The following is a 19524-nucleotide window of genomic DNA, read 5'->3' as shown; positions in this document are numbered from 1 at the left end:
TCGGAATTACACCCGTGAATTCTCTGATATATTTCTAAGCAGATCAATCCAGATCTTTACTCAAGAGTTCTAATCTCTGCAGTTCAGTCTGAAGGATCTAATTGCCCAGTTACATTCCGTGTCTAGTGATCAATTAAAGACTACCTTTCTTCATTCACTCAGAATGGAATCCACTGGACAAATACGTTCTCACTGCTCCTTCTCTTGAGTAATTAGTGCTGTTCCTTTACACAGTATTCCCAAGCACATCTTCATTATTCTTCCTAGATTTGAAAGGATAGGATAAAAGACAGTTGTTTTAAAGCTCGCATCCCACCACTCTCTCCAATACAAATGTATGTTTGGTGTCACTTTTCTGTGTCTTTTCCCCCCATTCTTCCTGTTTCTGGGTTGTTATGGTTTTCATTGTGAAGTCACCTGACACAAGATAACCCCTCAGTCTTAAGCTGACCCTGATTGGCTTTCCCATATGAATGCCACCAGTTGATTGTGACTATTTCAAATGGTGGTGGTTAGAGTGAAGGAAGACCAATCTGACAGGGCAACAACTGCATATCCTAGCAACACACTGGATGGTACAGCAGTTTGTTTTCTAATGTACACCTTTCTATGCCACAGATTTCAAAGCACTGACACCAGAGTACATAGAAATATGCTTCCTCTCTGCTTCTTGCTGGAACAAAGGTCTGAACCATCCCCACCCATCACTGCCCTCCTCCAAATGGCTGAGCTTGTCTTCACCCTAAACAACTTCTCTTTTAACTCTTCTCATATTCTTCAGGTCAGAGGGATGGCCATGGTAACTGCATGGGCCCTGGTTATGCCTGTCTCTTTTTGGGTTCCTAGAACATTCTCCACCCACAACTCTATCTGTGATATATCAATGGTATCAACAGTGCTGCTTCGCTCTCTCATCCAGAATTGGAAAGATTTGTCAATTTTGCTTCCAATTTCCATCTGCCCTCACTTTCACCCAGTCCATCTCTGACTGCCCCCTACCCTTCCTCGACAACATCCCTGTTTCTATTTCTGGGGATAAACTGGTCACTAATATTCACTATGAACCCACCGACACCCACTGTTATCTGGAGTATGCATCCTCACACTCTGCTTCTTGTAAAGACTCTATTCCATTCTCTCAATTCTCTGTTGCATATGTTCCAAAGATGTTGACTTCAACAAGGGAGCCTCTGAAATGTTCACCTTCTACTTCACCTGAGGATTCTCCAGCACTGTTGTTGACAGGGCCCTCAAGCAGGTCCAACCTATCTCCCACACTTTGGCCCTCACCCCTCTTCCTTCTCACAACGGCAGTCGGATTCCCCTTGTCCTTACTACCATCCCACCAGCACCCACAGCTAGAAAATCATTAGCCATTATTTCCACCACTTCCAGTGAGATGCCACCACATATTCCCCTCCCCTTTCTTGACTGCCTTCTGGATTGTTCCCTCCAGGACACCCTGGTCCACTCTTCCTTAACTCCCAACAATCCCCCCAACAGCCCCACGGCACCTTCCTTTGCACTCGCTGAAGCCGTAACATTTGCCCATTTACTTCCTCCCTTCTCAGCATCTAAAGGTCCAAACATACTTTCCAGCACTTTACCTGCACTTCACACAATGTTACCTACTGCACTCGCTGCTCACGATGTGGTCTCCTCTACATTGAGAAAACAAAACATAGACTGGGTGACCACTTCGCACGCCATCTGCGTTCTGCCTGCAAAAATAACCTCGAGCTTCCAGTTGCCACTTCAACACACCACCTAAATTCTCTGCCTAAGGATTGCTGCAGTGTTCTGAGTGTGAGCTGGAAGAACAATACCTAATTTTCCGCCTGGCGAGCCTGCAGCCTTCTGGATTCAATAACTTTATTGTATCCAGAGTTCAATAATTTTAGGGCTTCAGCTCTCTTATGTCCTCCCCCCCAACCCCACACACCAGGCCTTGTGATCGCACAGTCTGCTATTACACACACAACTAACACTCCATTAACAACTATTCACCCTCCTAGCCAGATTATTTTCTACTCCTTTGTCTGTCCAATTATTCTTCTCTCTCTTTGGGCTCTATCCCCACCTATCGTTTACTCCTTCTGCAATCACCCCACCCCACCCCCACCCTTTGCATATAAACCAACATTGTGCCAACTACCATCAGTCGTGAGGAAGGGTCATTGGATTTGAAACATTAACTCTGATTTTTCTTCACAGATTCTGCCAGACCTGCTGAGCTTTTCCAGCAATTTCTGTTTTTGTTTCTGATTTATGGCATGTGCAGTTCTTTCAGTTTTTATATGGAAATTTTGTTTTGAGTCAGATATTTCCAGTAAACTGATTAAAATTGAAGTCTTGATCAGATCAAAAAGTAATGGTTACTTCTACACCCCAGGAGAAAGTGGTATTTAGTTTGTTGCTCTGAATAACTATTGGTTGAAAAGAAGTGTCAATATCGTTAAGTTCAACTCGAATGGCGATGTCAAGTTTAGGAGCAATCTTTTGTTAAAACCTATTTACTAGCTCAGAGACTATGCCATCTACTGAGGTGATGGCATAGTCCTGATCTAGTAATCCAGACAGTGTGGGGTAGATTAGATTACCGACAGTGTGGAAACAGGCCATTTGGCCCAGGAAGTCCACACCGACCCTCCAAAAAGTCAGCCACCTAGACCCATTTCCCTCTGACTAATGAACCTAACCCTATGGGGCAATTTAGCATGGCCCATTCACCTGAACTGCACGTCTTTGGACTGTGAGAGGAAACCAGAGCACCCGGAGTAAACCCACACTGACACGGGGAGAATGTGCAAACTCCACAACGATAGTCACCCGAGCCTGGAAGTGAACCCAGGTCCCTGGCACTGTGAGGCTAACCACTGAGCCACTGTGCCGACCAATAGCCTGGGCCCTTGGAATCCTAGAAGATTGAATTAAATTTCAATACGGAATTAAAAGTTTAATGATGACTGAAAGCCCATCTGATTCATTAATGTCCTTTAGAGAAGAGAAAACTGTCATCCATCTCTGTGATTTCAGAGCACAGCATTATGGCTAACTCCTAATTGCCCTCTGAAATGGATTAGCAAGCTACACGGTTGAATCAATCACTAGAAGCCTCAAAAAAAGGACTGAAACAAACTGGACTAAACTATATCAAGTAAGGCAGCAGAAACAGCAACGTCAAACAAAGTCCTGTAGACCCTGGAATGTCATTCTTACTAACATCCGGGAGGCTAGTGTCAAAATTGGGACAGCTGTCTCACAAATTAGTCAAACATCAGCCTGACACTGTCTGGAAGGTATGATTTCATGAGTCTGACTATGTACCCACCATCCCTGGGTATTCCTTTACCATGTGGCATAGTATCAGGAAGGTGTTGCCCTGAGAGTTCAGGATTGATTCTGGACCCCATGGACTCTCATAGCATCAGGTCAAACAGTACTCCGCCGTATTGAATACCATTTGGAGGAAGCAATAAGACTGAAGCTTTCTCAACAATCTTCAGCAAGAAATGCCAAGTAGATGACCCATCTCAGACTCCTCCAGAAATCCCAGCACCACAGATGCCAATCTTCAAACAACTTGAATCACTCCATGAGCTGTCAATAAATGATTGGAGGGATTGGATACTGCAAAGACCATAGGCCTTGGCAACATTCTGGGAATAGTACTGAAGATTTATGCTCCAGAAGTTGTTGCACCCCTAACCAAACTGGTCCAGCTATCATGGAGGAAGCTCTGATCTGGTTTGAGTAATTCATACCTGGCAGATAGCAAGTAAATAATGGTTGTTGGAGGTCTGTCACCACAGCTCCAGGACATCTCTGCAGGAATTCCTCAGGGTGGTATCCCAGGCCCAACAATCTTCAGCAGTTTCATTGATGACTTTCCCTTGACCTAAGGTCAGAAGTATGGATGTTTGCTAATGATTGCACAGTATTCAGCACTATTTGCAATTCCTCAGATCTCATGCAGGAGATCTCACAGTGTCCACACTTGGGCTGAAAAGTGACAGGCAACCTTTGCATCACCTAAGTGCTAGGCAATGACCACCACCAATAAGTCCCAAGCAAACTATTGCCTCCTTGACATTCAACGGTGTTACCATCACTGAGTACTCTTCTATCAACTTCCTGGGGTTACATTGATCAAAAACTGAACTGGGCTGGCTATATAAATACGATGGTGAGAAAGGCTTTGCCTGTGAGATCCTTTATGCACGCCCGGACTCTCTGCCGCACTGCACGCTGCCCTCGAAGCGGCTGCGGGTGGGACGAGACTGTCACACACCTCCTTCTGGAATGTGCCAACGCAGAAGAAGTCTGGAGCGGAATGCTGTGGTGTTTGTCGAGGTTCATCCCGAGCAGCGCCGTGACGCGGGACTCCGTGCTCTACGGTCTGTTCCCCGGGACGCACACCAAGACGAACATCAACAGTGCCTGGAGGATCATCAACTCAGTGAAAGATGCTCTTTGGTCTGCCCGAAACCTGTTGATCTTCCAGCTGAAGGAGCTGAACCTGACTGAGTGTGGCAGACTGGCACATTCCAAGGTCCAAGACTATGTGTTGAGGGACGCGCTGAAGCTTGGGGCAGCTGCAGCCAAGGCGTGGTGGGGAAAGAGCACCGTGTAATGTCTGCCTGCCTAAGAACCGGGGGCCCACGCAGTAAGTGGGCTCGGCTGACGCCTCAGCAGAACAGCTGGATAATAAATGTACAGACTTGTATATAGGGAAAATAAATTTTGATGTCTGTATGTAAAGAAATGTAATGTATGCACAAGAATGGCATGACAAGAATGTATAGAGATCCAAATAATTTTATGAAAAAAGTTTATTTTTGAAATTAAAAAAAATGGCTACAAGAGCAGTCAGAGGCTAAGAATACCACAGCGAATAACACCACTTTGTGATTCTCCACCGTCCACAAGGTACAAATCAGGAGTGTGATGGAATACTCCCCACTTGCCTGCATGAGTGCAGCTCCAATAACATTCAAGAAGCCTGACAACATTCAGGACAAAGCAGCCTGCTTGATTGGCCCCACACCCACAAACATCCACTCCCTCCACCACCAATACTGTACTCAGTTTCAGCAAGTGTGTACTATTTTCAAGATGCACTACAGAAATTCACCAAAGCTCCTTAGACAGCATCTTCCAAACAAATAGTCAAGAAGGACAAGGGCAGCAGACACATGGGATTATGAACCCTGCAAGATCCCCCTCCAAGCCACTTACTACCCTTACTTAGAAATATATCAGTGGTCCAAAGCAGCCTGCTTGATTGGCCCCACACCCACAAACATCCACTCCCTCCACCACCAATACTGTACTCAGTTTCAGCAAGTGTGTACTATTTTCAAGATGCACTACAGAAATTCACCAAAGCTCCTTAGACAGCATCTTCCAAACAAATAGTCAAGAAGGACAAGGGCAGCAGACACATGGGATTATGAACCCTGCAAGATCCCCCTCCAAGCCACTTACTACCCTTACTTAGAAATATATCAGTGGTCCTTCAGGCCAAAACCCTTGAATTCCTCCCTGACTGCATTGTGGGTGTGCCAACAGCACATGGTCTGCAATGGTTCAAGAAACCAACTCATCACCACCTTGTCAAGGGCAACTAGGGATGGTTAACAAGTGCTGGTCCACTAGTAGTGCCCATGTCCCACAAGTGAAAGAAAATATTTGTTAATATTGTGTAATGTTGAGCACTCTTTGTGACTCCTCAGATAGTCAAAGTCCACATCCTATTGTAGCAAAATCTGGACCACATCCAAGATTGGGCTGACAAGTTAAAATTAACATTCATACTGTTAAAACACCATGCATTGACCATGCCCAACCAAAGAGAATGTGATTTTCTTGTCTTAACCCTCAATAGCGTTGACGTCTCTGAATCGTACACTATCAACATCCTGGGGGTTACCATTGACCAGAAACGGAACTTGACCAGCCACAAAAATACTGCGGCTACAAGAGCACCTCTTGACTTCTGAAAGTCTGTGTACCATTAATACGGCACAAGTCAGCTATGTGGTGAAACACTCCCCATGGCTCTGGTTGAGTCCAGCTCCAACAGCACTCATGAATCTTGACACTGTTGATGATTTTCGGAGCCTCGCAGTAACAGTTAACTAAGTTAGGCACTCGATAATTTGTAATTAATTTTCTTACAGTTTGTTAAATTTGTTAAGAAACAGCCATTTATATATGATGCATTAGTTCAAAGATAAACATGACAATTGGATGTGTTTTACTGATATGAGAGGACAAACATGCTGTGAGAACCGAATGTGTCAATCCCATTAAGATGGTGCAAGCAGCATCTTGCCGTCTAGCTGAGATGCTAGGGAACTCACCCTCCTGGCCCGTCTTCCATCTGAGAAAACTACTCTCTGCAGATTGCCAGTTGAGAGTTAATGAATTTATAAAGAGGACATGATTATGAGGAGGAGGTGGAGAGTGATTGATAGCTGAAGTGAGTTGGCAAAAATGGCAACTGGAGTGTAATGTAGGTAAATGTGAGGTTCTCCATTCTGGGAAGAGAAAAAAGCAGAATTTTATTTGAATGGAAAGAGACTGCAGAATGCTGCAGGGCAAAGGGAACTGTATGTGCAAGTATAGTAAGTGACTAGATAACCACATGGAATGTTGGCCTTTCTTGCCTTTAATTGAGATAGAATATAAAAAGGGGGGATATCTTGAAATCACTGTACAAGATGTGAGACTACTTCTGGAGTACACCATGGAGTTTTATCGTTGCCGCAGCGGGATTTACTTGCTGCTGTGATGACTTCATTTTCAATATTTTTTGCGGTCTTAAGTTTGAAAGAATGTGGATTCTTAATTTTGATTTTCCAAAGATGTCAATGAGAGGGCAGTGGATCGTTTTATTTAATGAGGTATTTCTTGAAGAAGAATCATAATGGACTCGAAACATTAACTCTTCACAGATGCTGCAAGACCTCACAGAGTCATAGAGTCATAGAGATGTGCAGCACGGAAACAGACCCTTCGCTCCAACCCATCCATGCCAACCAGATATCCCACCCCAATCGAGTCCCACCTGCCAGCACCTGGCCCATATCCCTCCAAACCCTTCCTATTCGTATACCCATCCAAATGCCTCTTAAATGTTGCCATTGTACCAGCCTCCACGACATCCTCTGGCAACTCATTCCACACATGTACCAACCTCTGTGTGAAAAGGTTACCCCTTAGGTCTTTCCCCTCTCACCCTAAATCTATGCCCTCTAGTTCTGGACTCCCCCACCCCAGGGAAAAGACTTTGTCTGTTTATCCTATCCATGCCCCTCATGATTTTATAAACCTCTATAAGGTCAACTCTCAGCGTCCAATGCTCCAGGGAAAACAGCCCCAGCCTGTTCAGCCTTTCCCTATGGTACAAATCCTCCAACTCTGGCAACATCCTTGTAAATCTTTTATGAACCCTTTCAAGTTTCACAACATCTTTCCATTAGGAAGGAGACCAGAATTGCACACAATATTCCAACAGTGGCCTAACCAATGTCTTGTACAGCCGCAACATGACCTCCCAACTCCTGTACTCAATACTCTGACCAACAAAGGAAAGCATACCAAATGCCTTCTTCACTATCCTATCAACTTGCGACTCCACTTTCAACGAGCTATGAACCTACACTCCAAGATCTCTTTGTTCAGCAACACTCCCTATCACCTTACCATTAAGTATAGAAGTCCTGCTCAGATTTGCTTTCCCAAAATGCAGCACCTCGCATTTATATAAATTAAATTCCATCTGCCACTTCTCAGCCCATTGGCCCATCTGATCGAGACCCCGTTATAATCTGAGGTAACTTTCTTCGCTGTCCACTACACCTCCAATTTTGGTGTCATCAGCAAACTTACTAACTGTACCTCTTATGCTCACATCCAAATCATTTATATAAATGATGAAAAGTAGTGGACCCAGGACTGATCCTTATGGCACTCCACTGGTCACAGGCCTCCAGTCTGAAAAACAACCCTCCACCACTACCCTCTGTCTTCTACCTTTGAGCTAGTTCTGTATCCAAATGGCGAGTTCTCCCTGTATTCATGAAGTCTAACCTTGCCAACCAGTCTCCATGGGGAACCTTTTTGAATGCCTTACTGAAGTCTATATAGATCACATCTACTGCTCTGCCCTTATCAATCCTCCTTGTTACTTCTTCAAAAACTCAATCAAGTTTGTGAGACATGATTTCCCACACATAAAGCCATGTTGACTATCCCTAATCAGTCCTTGCCTTTCCAAATATATGAGTAAAAAATGAGGTCTGCAGATGCTGGAGATCAGAGCTGCAAATGTGTTGCTGGTCAAAGCACAGCAGGTTAGGCAGCATCTCAGGAATAGAGAATTCGACGTTTCGAGCATAAGCCCTTCATCAGGAATAAGAGAGAGAGAGCCAAGCCGGCTGAGATAAAAGGTAGGGAGGAGGGACTAGGGGGAGGGGCGATGGAGGTGGGATAGGTGGAAGGAGGTCAAGGTGAGGGTGATAGGCCGGAGTGGGGTGGGGGCGGAGAGGTCAGGAAGAGGATTGCAGGTTAGGAGGGCGGTGCTGAGTTGAGGGAACCGACTGAGACAAGGTGGGGGGAGGGGAAATGAGGAAGCTGGAGAAATCTGAATTCATACCTTGTGGTTGGAGGGTTCCCAGGCGGAAGATGAGGCGCTCCTCCTCCAGCCGTCGTGTAGTTGTGTTCTGCCGGTGGAGGAGTCCAAGGACCTGCATGTCCTCGGTGGAGTGGGAGGGGGAGTTAAAGTGTTGAGCCACGGGGTGATTGGGTTGGTTGGTTCGGGCGGCCCAGAGGTGTTCTCTGAAGCGTTCCGCAAGTAAGCGGCCTGTCTCGCCAATATAGAGGAGGCCACATCGGGTGCAGCGGATGCAATAGATGATGTGTGTGGAGGTACAGGTGAACTTGTGGCGGATATGGAAGGATCCCTTGGGGCCTTGGAGGGAAGTGAGTGTGGAGGTGTGGGCGCAAGTTTTACATTTCCTGCGGTTGCAGGGGAAGGTGCCGGGGGTGGAGGTTGGGTTGGTGGGGGGTGTGGATCTGACAAGGGAGTCACGAAGGGAGTGGTCCTTGCGGAACGCTGATAGGGGAGGGGAGGGAAATATATCCTTGGTGGTGGGGTCCGTTTGGAGGTGGCGGAAATGGCGGCGGATAATACGTTGTATGCGCAGGTTGGTGGGGTGGTAGGTGAGAACCAGTGGGGTTCTGTCTTGGTGGCGGTTGGAGGAGCGGGGCTCAAGGGCGGAGGAGCGGGAAGTGGAGGAGATGCGGTGGAGGGCATCGTCGATCACGTCTGGGGGGAATCTGCGGTCCTTGAAGAAGGAGGCCATCTGGGTTGTGCGGTGTTGGAATTGGTCCTCCTGGGAGCAGATGCGGCGGAGACGAAGGAATTGGGAATATGGGATGGCGTTTTTACAGGGGGCAGGGTGGGAGGAGGTGTAGTCCAGGTAGCTGTGGGAGTCAGTCGGTTTATAATAGATGTCTGTGTTGAGTCGGTCGCCCGAGATAGAAATGGAAAGGTCTAGGAAGGGGAGGGAGGAGTCTGAGACAGTCCAGGTGAATTTCAGGTCGGGATGGAAGGTGTTAGTAAAGTTGATGAACTGTTCAACCTCCTCGTGGGAGCACGAGGCAGCGCCGATACAGTCATCGATGTAGCGGAGGAAAAGGTGGGGGGTGGTGCCAGTGTAGTTGCGGAAGATGGACTGTTCCACATATCCTACAAAGAGGCAGGCATAGCTGGGGCCCATGCGGGTGCCCATGGCAACTCCTTTAGTTTGGAGGAAGTGGGAGGATTGAAAAGAGAAGTTATTCAGGGTGAGGACCAGTTCAGTCAGTCGAAGGAGGGTGTCAGTGGAAGGGTACTGGTTAGTGCGGCGGGAAAGGAAGAAGCGGAGGGCTTTGAGTCCTTCGTGATGGGGGATGGAGGTGTACAGGGACTGGATGTCCATAGTGAGTTCAACACGCGGCGAGATATTGAACAATTCTTCCGCCGCCTTCGCCTCCGTGCCTACTTTCACAACCAAGACTCCCGCCCACCCTCTGACGACCCCTTCTCCCGCCTCCAACACACCCCATCCACCTGGACACCCCGTGCAGGCCTCCTACCCGCCCTCGACCTCTTTATAGCCAACTGCCGCCGTGACATCAACCGACTCAACCTGTCCACCCCTCTCACCCACTCCAACCTCTCACCCTCAGAACGTGCAGCCCTCCACTCCCTCCGCTCCAATCCCAACCTCACCATCAAACCCGCAGACAAGGGAGGCGCGGTGGTAGTTTGGCGCACTGACCTGTACACCGCTGAAGCCAAACGCCAGCTCGCGGACGCCTCCTCTTATCGCCCCCTTGACCACGACCCCACCTCCCACCACCAAACCATCATCTCACAGACCATCCAGGACCTCATCACCTCAGGGGATCTCCCATCCACCGCCTCCAACCTCATAGTCCCACAACCCCGCACCGCCCGTTTCTACCTCCTGCCCAAAATCCACAAACCTGCCTGCCCCGGCCGACCCATTGTCTCAGCCTGCTCCTGCCCCACCGAACTCATCTCCCAATACCTCGACACGGTCCTGTCCCCTTTAGTCCAAGAACTCCCCACCTACGTTCGGGACACCACCCACGCCCTCCACCTCCTCCAGGATTTTCGCTTCCCCGGTCCCCAACGCCTTATATTCACTATGGACATCCAGTCCCTGTACACCTCCATCCCCCATCACGAAGGACTCAAAGCCCTCCGCTTCTTCCTTTCCCGCCGCACTAACCAGTACCCTTCCACTGACACCCTCCTTCAACTGACTGAACTGGTCCTCACCCTGAATAACTTCTCTTTTCAATCCTCCCACTTCCTCCAAACTAAAGGAGTTGCCATGGGCACCCGCATGGGCCCCAGCTATGCCTGCCTCTTTGTAGGATATGTGGAACAGTCCATCTTCCGCAACTACACTGGCACCACCCCCCACCTTTTCCTCCGCTACATCGATGACTGTATCGGCGCTGCCTCGTGCTCCCACGAGGAGGTTGAACAGTTCATCAACTTTACTAACACCTTCCATCCCGACCTGAAATTCACCTGGACTGTCTCAGACTCCTCCCTCCCCTTCCTAGACCTTTCCATTTCTATCTCGGGCGACCGACTCAACACAGACATCTATTATAAACCGACTGACTCCCACAGCTACCTGGACTACACCTCCTCCCACCCTGCCCCCTGTAAAAACGCCATCCCATATTCCCAATTCCTTCGTCTCCGCCGCATCTGCTCCCAGGAGGACCAATTCCAACACCGCACAACCCAGATGGCCTCCTTCTTCAAGGACCGCAGATTCCCCCCAGACGTGATCGACGATGCCCTCCACCGCATCTCCTCCACTTCCCGCTCCTCCGCCCTTGAGCCCCGCTCCTCCAACCGCCACCAAGACAGAACCCCACTGGTTCTCACCTACCACCCCACCAACCTGCGCATACAACGTATTATCCGCCGCCATTTCCGCCACCTCCAAACGGACCCCACCACCAAGGATATATTTCCCTCCCCTCCCCTATCAGCGTTCCGCAAGGACCACTCCCTTCGTGACTCCCTTGTCAGATCCACACCCCCCACCAACCCAACCTCCACCCCCGGCACCTTCCCCTGCAACCGCAGGAAATGTAAAACTTGCGCCCACACCTCCACACTCACTTCCCTCCAAGGCCCCAAGGGATCCTTCCATATCCGCCACAAGTTCACCTGTACCTCCACACACATCATCTATTGCATCCGCTGCACCCGATGTGGCCTCCTCTATATTGGCGAGACAGGCCGCTTACTTGCGGAACGCTTCAGAGAACACCTCTGGGCCGCCCGAACCAACCAACCCAATCACCCCGTGGCTCAACACTTTAACTCCCCCTCCCACTCCACCGAGGACATGCAGGTCCTTGGACTCCTCCACCGGCAGAACACAACTACACGACGGCTGGAGGAGGAGCGCCTCATCTTCCGCCTGGGAACCCTCCAACCACAAGGTATGAATTCAGATTTCTCCAGCTTCCTCATTTCCCCTCCCCCCACCTTGTCTCAGTCGGTTCCCTCAACTCAGCACCGCCCTCCTAACCTGCAATCCTCTTCCTGACCTCTCCGCCCCCACCCCACTCCGGCCTATCACCCTCACCTTGACCTCCTTCCACCTATCCCACCTCCATCGCCCCTCCCCCTAGTCCCTCCTCCCTACCTTTTATCTCAGCCGGCTTGGCTCTCTCTCTCTTATTCCTGATGAAGGGCTTATGCTCGAAACGTCGAATTCTCTATTCCTGAGATGCTGCCTAACCTGCTGTGCTTTGACCAGCAACACATTTGCAGCAGTTTCCAAATATATGTACATCCTGTCCCTCAGGATTCCCTCCAACAAGTTGCTGACCAATTCACTGGTCTATAGTTCCCTAACTTGTCCTTACCACCCTTCTTAAACAGGGGCACCACGTTAGCCAGCCTCCAGTCTGCCAGCACCTCACCTGTGACTATCGATGATACAAATATCTCAGTAAGAGGCCCAGCAATCACTTCCCAGCTTCCCGCACCTGATCAGGTCCTGAGCATTAATCTACTTTTATGTGTTTCAAGACATCCAACACTTTCTCTTCTGTAATATGGACATTTTTCAAGATGTCACCATCTATTTCCCTACATTCTGTATCTTCAATATCCTTTCCCACAGTAACTACTGATGCAAAATACTCATTCAGTATCTGCCCCATCTCCTGAGGCTCCACACTAAGGCCGCCTTGCTGATCTTTGAGGGACCCTATTCTCTCCCTAGTTACCCTTTTGGCCTTAATGTATTCTTAAAAACCCTTTGGATAAACCTAAACCCTATTTGCCAAAGCTATCTCATGTCCCCTTTTTGCCCTCCTGATTTCTCTCTTAAGTATACTCCTACTGCCTTTATACTCTTCTAAGGATTCACTCGATCTATCCTGTCTATACCTGACATATGCTTCCTTCTTTTTCTTAGCCAAACCCTCAATTTCTCTAGTCATCCAGCTATCCCTATACCTACCAGCCTTCTCTTTCACCTTAACAGGAATATACTGTCTCTGGACTCTCCCTATGTCATTTCTGAAGGCTTCCCATTTTCCAGCCGTCCCTTTATCTGTGAACATCTGTGTCCAATCAGCTTTCGAAAGTTCTTGCCTAATACCGTCAAAATTGGCCTTTCTCCAATTTAGAACTTCAACTTTTAGATCTGGTCTATCCTTTTCCATCACTATTTTAAATCTAATAGAATTATGGTCACAGGCTCCAAAATGGTCCCACACTGCCCTGCCTTATTTCCCAAGAGTAGGTCAAGTTTTGCACCTTCTCTAGTAGGTACATCCACAGATCTGTTGAAGTTCTCTCGCACTTGCTATTTTTATTTCAGATTTCCAGCAATAACTTGCTTCACTAAAATTGCTGGGTTTCATTACTTGAATTGAACTGACTTCAGGGAAAACACTTTACTGTTTTCACGACTGAGTTTTATGTGATTCTTTTTAAACTGCAGGCTTGCAGATGGTTTTGCATTTTAGTTGGGGGGAGCTTACTGAAAGTAAGGAGCTGTTCAGCTTGTGTCTCCTGTTTCTGAAGCACCTTTATGGCAAGTCTATTGGGAAAGCTAATTGTCCTCTTGCAATGTGTGTTTCCTGACCATGCTGCACCTAGAAATATCCCTGAAATACCCACCGATATCAGTGACAGTGTTTACACATTCCAGAACCTTAGACTAATAGTTATCCAAACATTCCAAGGCTTATCCTTCCCTTTTTTGCCTTCAAGAACTGAAGTCTCGTTTGCCAAATATTTTTTGTTTCTTTGCAGAGAGAAACCTGTTCTTTTACTTTACGTTATGAGTAAAGATTCATATTTTCATATCACAAAGTAATTGTGTTAAACAGTTTGGCATCTTTACTGAATTAGTTTTGTTCCATAAAAAAAATGTTGTGTTTATGTAAGAAACTTGACTAATGGACCTCTTCATTGTAATATAACGAAAGCCATATCAGGAATTGACTAAAACAATTAAATTTATGTTGTGATCCCTGGGGTAGTAGGACTAGAGAAAGACAAAGCACTATTCTCATTTAAATCATTGTATTGTCGATACCCACTGGAGTTTGGAAAAAAAGAGCTGATCTGATTGGGAAGTATAAAGCTCTGATGGGGTCTTGACAGCCTGTATGCTGACTGGATATTTCCCCACATGATGGATTCTGGAACTAGGGAACACATTTAAAATGAAAATGCGAAATTTCTTCTCTTGGAGAGTTTTCATTTTTGTAATGTGGTCCACCAGGGGGCAGTGGAGGCTGCTTTATTGTGTATATTCAGTGCTGCATTGGACAGATTTTTCATCAATGAGTGAGTTAAAGCAGCAGCGTTAAGGACAGAATTGTATTTGATGATGGAGTGGGTGTGAGGAGCTAAATGTTTAACTGAGTTTTCAGTGTTCTCATTGATCCAGCAGGTTTTCAGGACCATGACATGCACGCAGTTCCCAGTGAGTACATCAATAGCTGGAGACTTGGCTAGCTGGGTGTATTGGTGCATGTGGAAAGTTTTCACCAGCCCTTAGCTGTCTGTGCAACTCCAATTCTCAGTCCTTCTGTACTCCTGGATTCTAATCGCTCCATGACTATGTCAGTCAATGAGCTTTTGAATTCTTTTCCTGAAACTCTGCAATTCTCTAGCCTTCTTTTCTCTTTAAGGCATGCCTTTATGATTTTGGTGACTTGTCTTTGGTGTTTGTTTCCATTTGATTCTCATCCTGTAAGTTATACTGTATAAAATATATTATTTTGGATACAAGTCCCACCTGCTCCTGAGCTGTGACCAGGTTGACCAGAAAATATAAATTGACAGTGATGTAATATTAAAAGGAAACCAAAAGGGGGCACTGATGGTTCAATGAGAGAGTTTGAGGTGACCAGAAGGACGGATGGGTATGACAGGGAAGTGGAGTTGATAGTTCTATTTATACCAACCAATCCTTAAATTATGCAGATTAACAGTAGGGCTGACACTGTGTCAGTACTGGCTCTCTAATATTAAGCTTGTTTCTACATGAAAGTCAGAGATTCAAACACAACATCAGAGAAGACAGCCTGTAATCCAGGTTGTCACCTCAGTGCAGACGGAAGTTTCGCTGTTTTAGGGCAGTACTGAGGGAGCACTGTATTGTTTTGGGGGTTTCGGGGGAGGGGGGGATGCGTGGTGTGTGTGGATATATCCTCATTTCTACTCAACTATTGAGTGGCTGAGGTTCTAACCCAATTCCACTTTGCCATCACTTGATTTCCAAAAATCTATTGAACTCAGGGCTGAGGATCCCCTGCTCCCTGGAGCAAAGATTTCCAAAGAAGCAACTCCTCCTCATCTCAATCCTAATTGTCCAATCCTGAGTCTAGTTCAAGACTCCTTGATCAAGCCAACAGCATTTCACCTGTTCATCCCACTAGATATTTATATATTTCATTTACTCTACTTTTACTGAACTCCAGAGAATATGAATTTAATTGCTGTGCACTCTAAGGCAATGAGGTCTATCCAGATTTCTCCAGTTGTGTTCCATCAAAACCCTTATAATTCAACTCCCTTGTAAATGAAAGACAGATATGCAATTTGCCCTTCTCATTGTCTCGTGATATGTTGACTTATGTGATTCATGTACAAGAATTCCTAATTCACTCTGAGGATCAAGATTTATTGGTCTCCCATCTTTGAAATAAGTTTTGATTTTTCATTGTTCTTACTGATAATTTCCTAGCACTGTCTTCACCACCTTATCCTATCCATTTTGCGGTCTCTATTCCTTTGCAGCCTTGTAATGCCTTTGTAATAGGTTTTATTTTTCAGCTACCTCTGTATAATCAGCAATAGGTCAGAGGCTAGGAACATTGCAGCAAGTAACTGACTCCTCAAAGTCTGTCCCCCATCTACAAGACACAAGTCAGGAGTGTGATGAAATACTCCCCACTTGCCTGAATGGGTTTAGCTCCAGCGGTACTCAAGAAGCTTGACCCATTCAGGCCAAAGTAGCCCACATGATTGGCATCATATCCCTAAACATCCCTAAACTGATGCTCAGCAGCAGCAGTATATATGTACTATCTTTAAGGCTGCTTAGATAGCACTGCCCAATCCCATCTAGAAGGACAAGGGCAGCAGATATATGGGAGCACAATCCCCTGAAAGTTCCTCTACAAACCACTCACCACCCTGACTTGGAAATATATTGCTGCTCCTTCAGTCTTGCTAATGGCATTATGGAATTTACCTACAGCACATGAACTGCAGTGGCTCAGCGGGCCACCGTCACCTTCTCATGGGTAACTGGGGAAGGCCAGCAAAGGCTGGCTCAGCCTTGGATCCCCAAATCCCATGAATTTAAACAATTAAAAACAAAGTGGGTGAATCTCTGGAGGTCAGATCTCAGCAGATTTTGAAAGTGAGAGGAGGAAGGTTTAAAAGGGACCTGAGAAGAAACGGGTTCACGTAGAGGGTGGTTCAATGTGGAATGAACTGCCAGAGGAAGTGGTACAGTTACAACATTTCAAAGCCATTTGGACATCTATAAGAAAGGTTTGGAGGGATGTAGGCCAAATGCAAGCAAGTGGGACTAATTTGGGAAACTTGGTCAGCATGGACAAGTTGGACTGGTGGGTCTGTTTCTATGCTGTTTGACTCTATCTGGTAGTATCGATGAAGAGACTTAATATGAACTTTAACTGTGTATTTTACACTTTGTTCACTCTTCCAAATCATTGATTTGTATTAATAATAGCTGAGGCACAAATACAGTTCTTTGCAGCACTCCATTGGCTACATCCTGTCATTCCAGGAGATCAAAGAATGAATCAATCTTCCTTAATGGTCCAATTAGAATAAGCAGCCATAATAAGGCTGGTGACTGGCTTCATTCATAAATCAGGAACAACAGAATATTTTTCCCAGGGCTTACACCTAATGGTCATTAACTTATTGAGTGAGCAATGTCAGACAACAGCAGTCTTAAACTCAGGCAATTAGCACTCCTTTGCTTCTGCCTAATGCTGACATAATTTGCCCTCCCTTAATTTAGTACCTACCCACAAGGTCCTGACTTACCTTAAAACTTAAGGACTTGTGAGCACTATTTCCAAAATGCTCTCCTATGGAAAGGTCAGGTGTATTAGCTAATACAAGGTCTAGTATGGCCCTTCCTTGAGTTGGACTATCCACATACTGTTTCAAGGAACCCTCTTGGATGCACTTCACAAATCCTACCCCATTGAAGCTTCTGGTTTTAAGTGGTTACCAATCTGTACTGAGGAAGTTAAAGTCACCCGCTACCACAACCCCGTTGTTATTGCATCATTCCATAGTTTGCCTAAACGTTTGTTTATCAATGTTTTCTGGCTGTTGTGGGGCCTAGAGTATAATCCTAACAGAATGATTGTGCCCATCTTATTTTGAGCCATATCCATAATTGCCTCAGTGGATGAGCCCTCCAGTATGTCCTCTCTGAGTGCAGATGGAACATTCTCCCTGATGAGTAATGCAACTCCTCCACCTCTTTTACCTTCCCCTCTGTCTCCTCTAAAACAATAAAACGTTGGAAGATTGAGCATCCTCTCATGTCCCTCTCTCAACAAAGTCTCTGTAATGGCCATGTCATCATAGTTCCATGTACTGATCCAGGCTCTAAGCTCATCTACCTTACCTAGAGTACACCTTGCATTGAAATAAACACACTTCAGCCCATTTGTACCATGGGTTCATTTATCTATCTGTTCATTTATCTGTCTCTGCTTGTCTTTCATTTCTGTCTTAGCTTCCCTCAATCCCTGGGAGAGGCGAAAGGGCTTTTGATGCACAGAGGATCTGCTAGAGGAAAGACAAGAACTGCGTAGAGTGGTGCAGATGACCAAGAACTCTGTCCATCCAATAACGGCATTAATTGTTCCATTTCCCTATGCTCCAATGGACGGGATGATAACTATTCTGTCTTCCAGGATTATGTACCTGAGCATCTCAGTGACCTACGAGCTCTGAAAAGTATCATCCGTGTGCAATTACAGAAATTCAGTCTGCCAGATTCCCAGACCTCCAAGTGTAAAACTGATATGTCTCTTTTCCACCAACAGATGCAACTTTAGGGTGACATGTCCATAATAGAGCCGCAATAGGAGTCTGATCTTGCTTCGAAGACAAACTTAATGTTGGGCAAGAATCTGGCTGCTGTTCTTGCATCTCTGAGATACTGCGGAACAGATCCATCTGCATTCATCTATGCCATCATGGAAAATGGCCACTGCCAAAACTAGAACTTTCTCCAGCTTAGGTAAGGGGTTGTCAAAAGTAAGTTTACAGCAGACAATGATTTCTAACTGTCTGTTTTTTGTTAATGATTTAGAGATGCCAGTGTTGGACGGAGGAGTGTACAAAGTTATAAATCACACAACACCAGGTTATAGTCCAACAGGTTTAATTGGAAGCACTAGCTTTTGGAGCGCCGGTCCTTCATCAGGTGGTTGTGGAGTATACAATTGTAAGACACAGAATTTATAGCAAAAATTTGCAGTGTGATGTAACTGTAATTATACATTGAAAAATACCTTGATTGTTTGTTAAGTCTCTCATCTGTTAGAATGACCATGATAGTTTAATGGCGTCTTTGATTAAGATCTCAGCTCTGAATGTTTCACTTGCCTTGTGACTTGATCGTGTTTGCAGTGACTAATTATTTCTTTCTTTTCTGCCTGCAGCTTTCTCAGGCTATCGCCTACACTCCACTGAGACATCTAATGTTTGCGTTTGCAAGGAGAAAGCATGGGTCCACTGTTATATTTTTAAAAAATGCATTTGAACAGACTCAGAAAAAAGGAACTTGAACAGGCAAGCCATGTTTAATGGTGGACTGAGTGGTGGTGGTTCCTTGAGGGGTGGTTAATGGCAATAATTGTTTTCCTTATTTATTGCATTAATGGTCTTTTTATGTTGTGCACTTCCCTTTGATAATGTATTATCAATAAAAATAATTTTTCAATAGCTTCTTAAGTAAGCAGCACAATTGGCATTACAAGATGCACCTTCAAACCCCCATCAATGCATATTTTTTGTAACACCCTAGGAAAATATGGAGAATGTATTAGGACAGCAGTTGTACTGTAGAGTCATGGGCAATGCCACTTACTGCTGCAGAGTCTCTCCATAGTCAGTATCATTGGTTTGATGACCATTGTCACCACCTGTGCTAGTGGTGCCAGTACTAAATACCATAGTACACTGGTCTGCTGCTCTTACAGAGTCTGGGAGAGGGTGGCTGGTTGCAGAGAGTCAAGATTAGAGTAGTGCTGGAAAAGCACAGCAGGTCAGGCAGCATCCAAGAAGCAGGAAAATTGACATTTCGGGCAAAGGCCCTTCATCAGGAATGAGGCTGGGAGCCTCGGGGGTGGAGAGATAAATGGGAGGGGGGGGTGGGA

At 46.1% G+C, this 19524-nt stretch overlaps 1 long non-coding RNA gene across 1 annotated transcript in view; it reads left to right on the top strand.

Annotated features, from left to right (window-relative positions):
- Positions 1 to 19039, top strand: part of LOC132824337 (uncharacterized) — a 59225-nt gene extending 40186 nt beyond the window's left edge. Inside the window, exons 3-5 of the long non-coding RNA XR_009645655.1 lie at positions 14526 to 14561; positions 18187 to 18383; positions 18808 to 19039. This is a non-coding gene — a long non-coding RNA (uncharacterized LOC132824337). The remainder of the gene's footprint in view (positions 1 to 14525; positions 14562 to 18186; positions 18384 to 18807) is intronic.
- Positions 19040 to 19524: the final 485 nt, after the last annotated feature.

Source organism: Hemiscyllium ocellatum, chromosome 18 (genome assembly GCF_020745735.1).
Source record: "Hemiscyllium ocellatum isolate sHemOce1 chromosome 18, sHemOce1.pat.X.cur, whole genome shotgun sequence".
NCBI classification, from domain to species: Eukaryota; Metazoa; Chordata; class Chondrichthyes; order Orectolobiformes; family Hemiscylliidae; genus Hemiscyllium; species Hemiscyllium ocellatum.
Note: the sequence above shows the minus strand (reverse complement) of the source record. Positions and strands in the feature narration are given on the sequence as shown.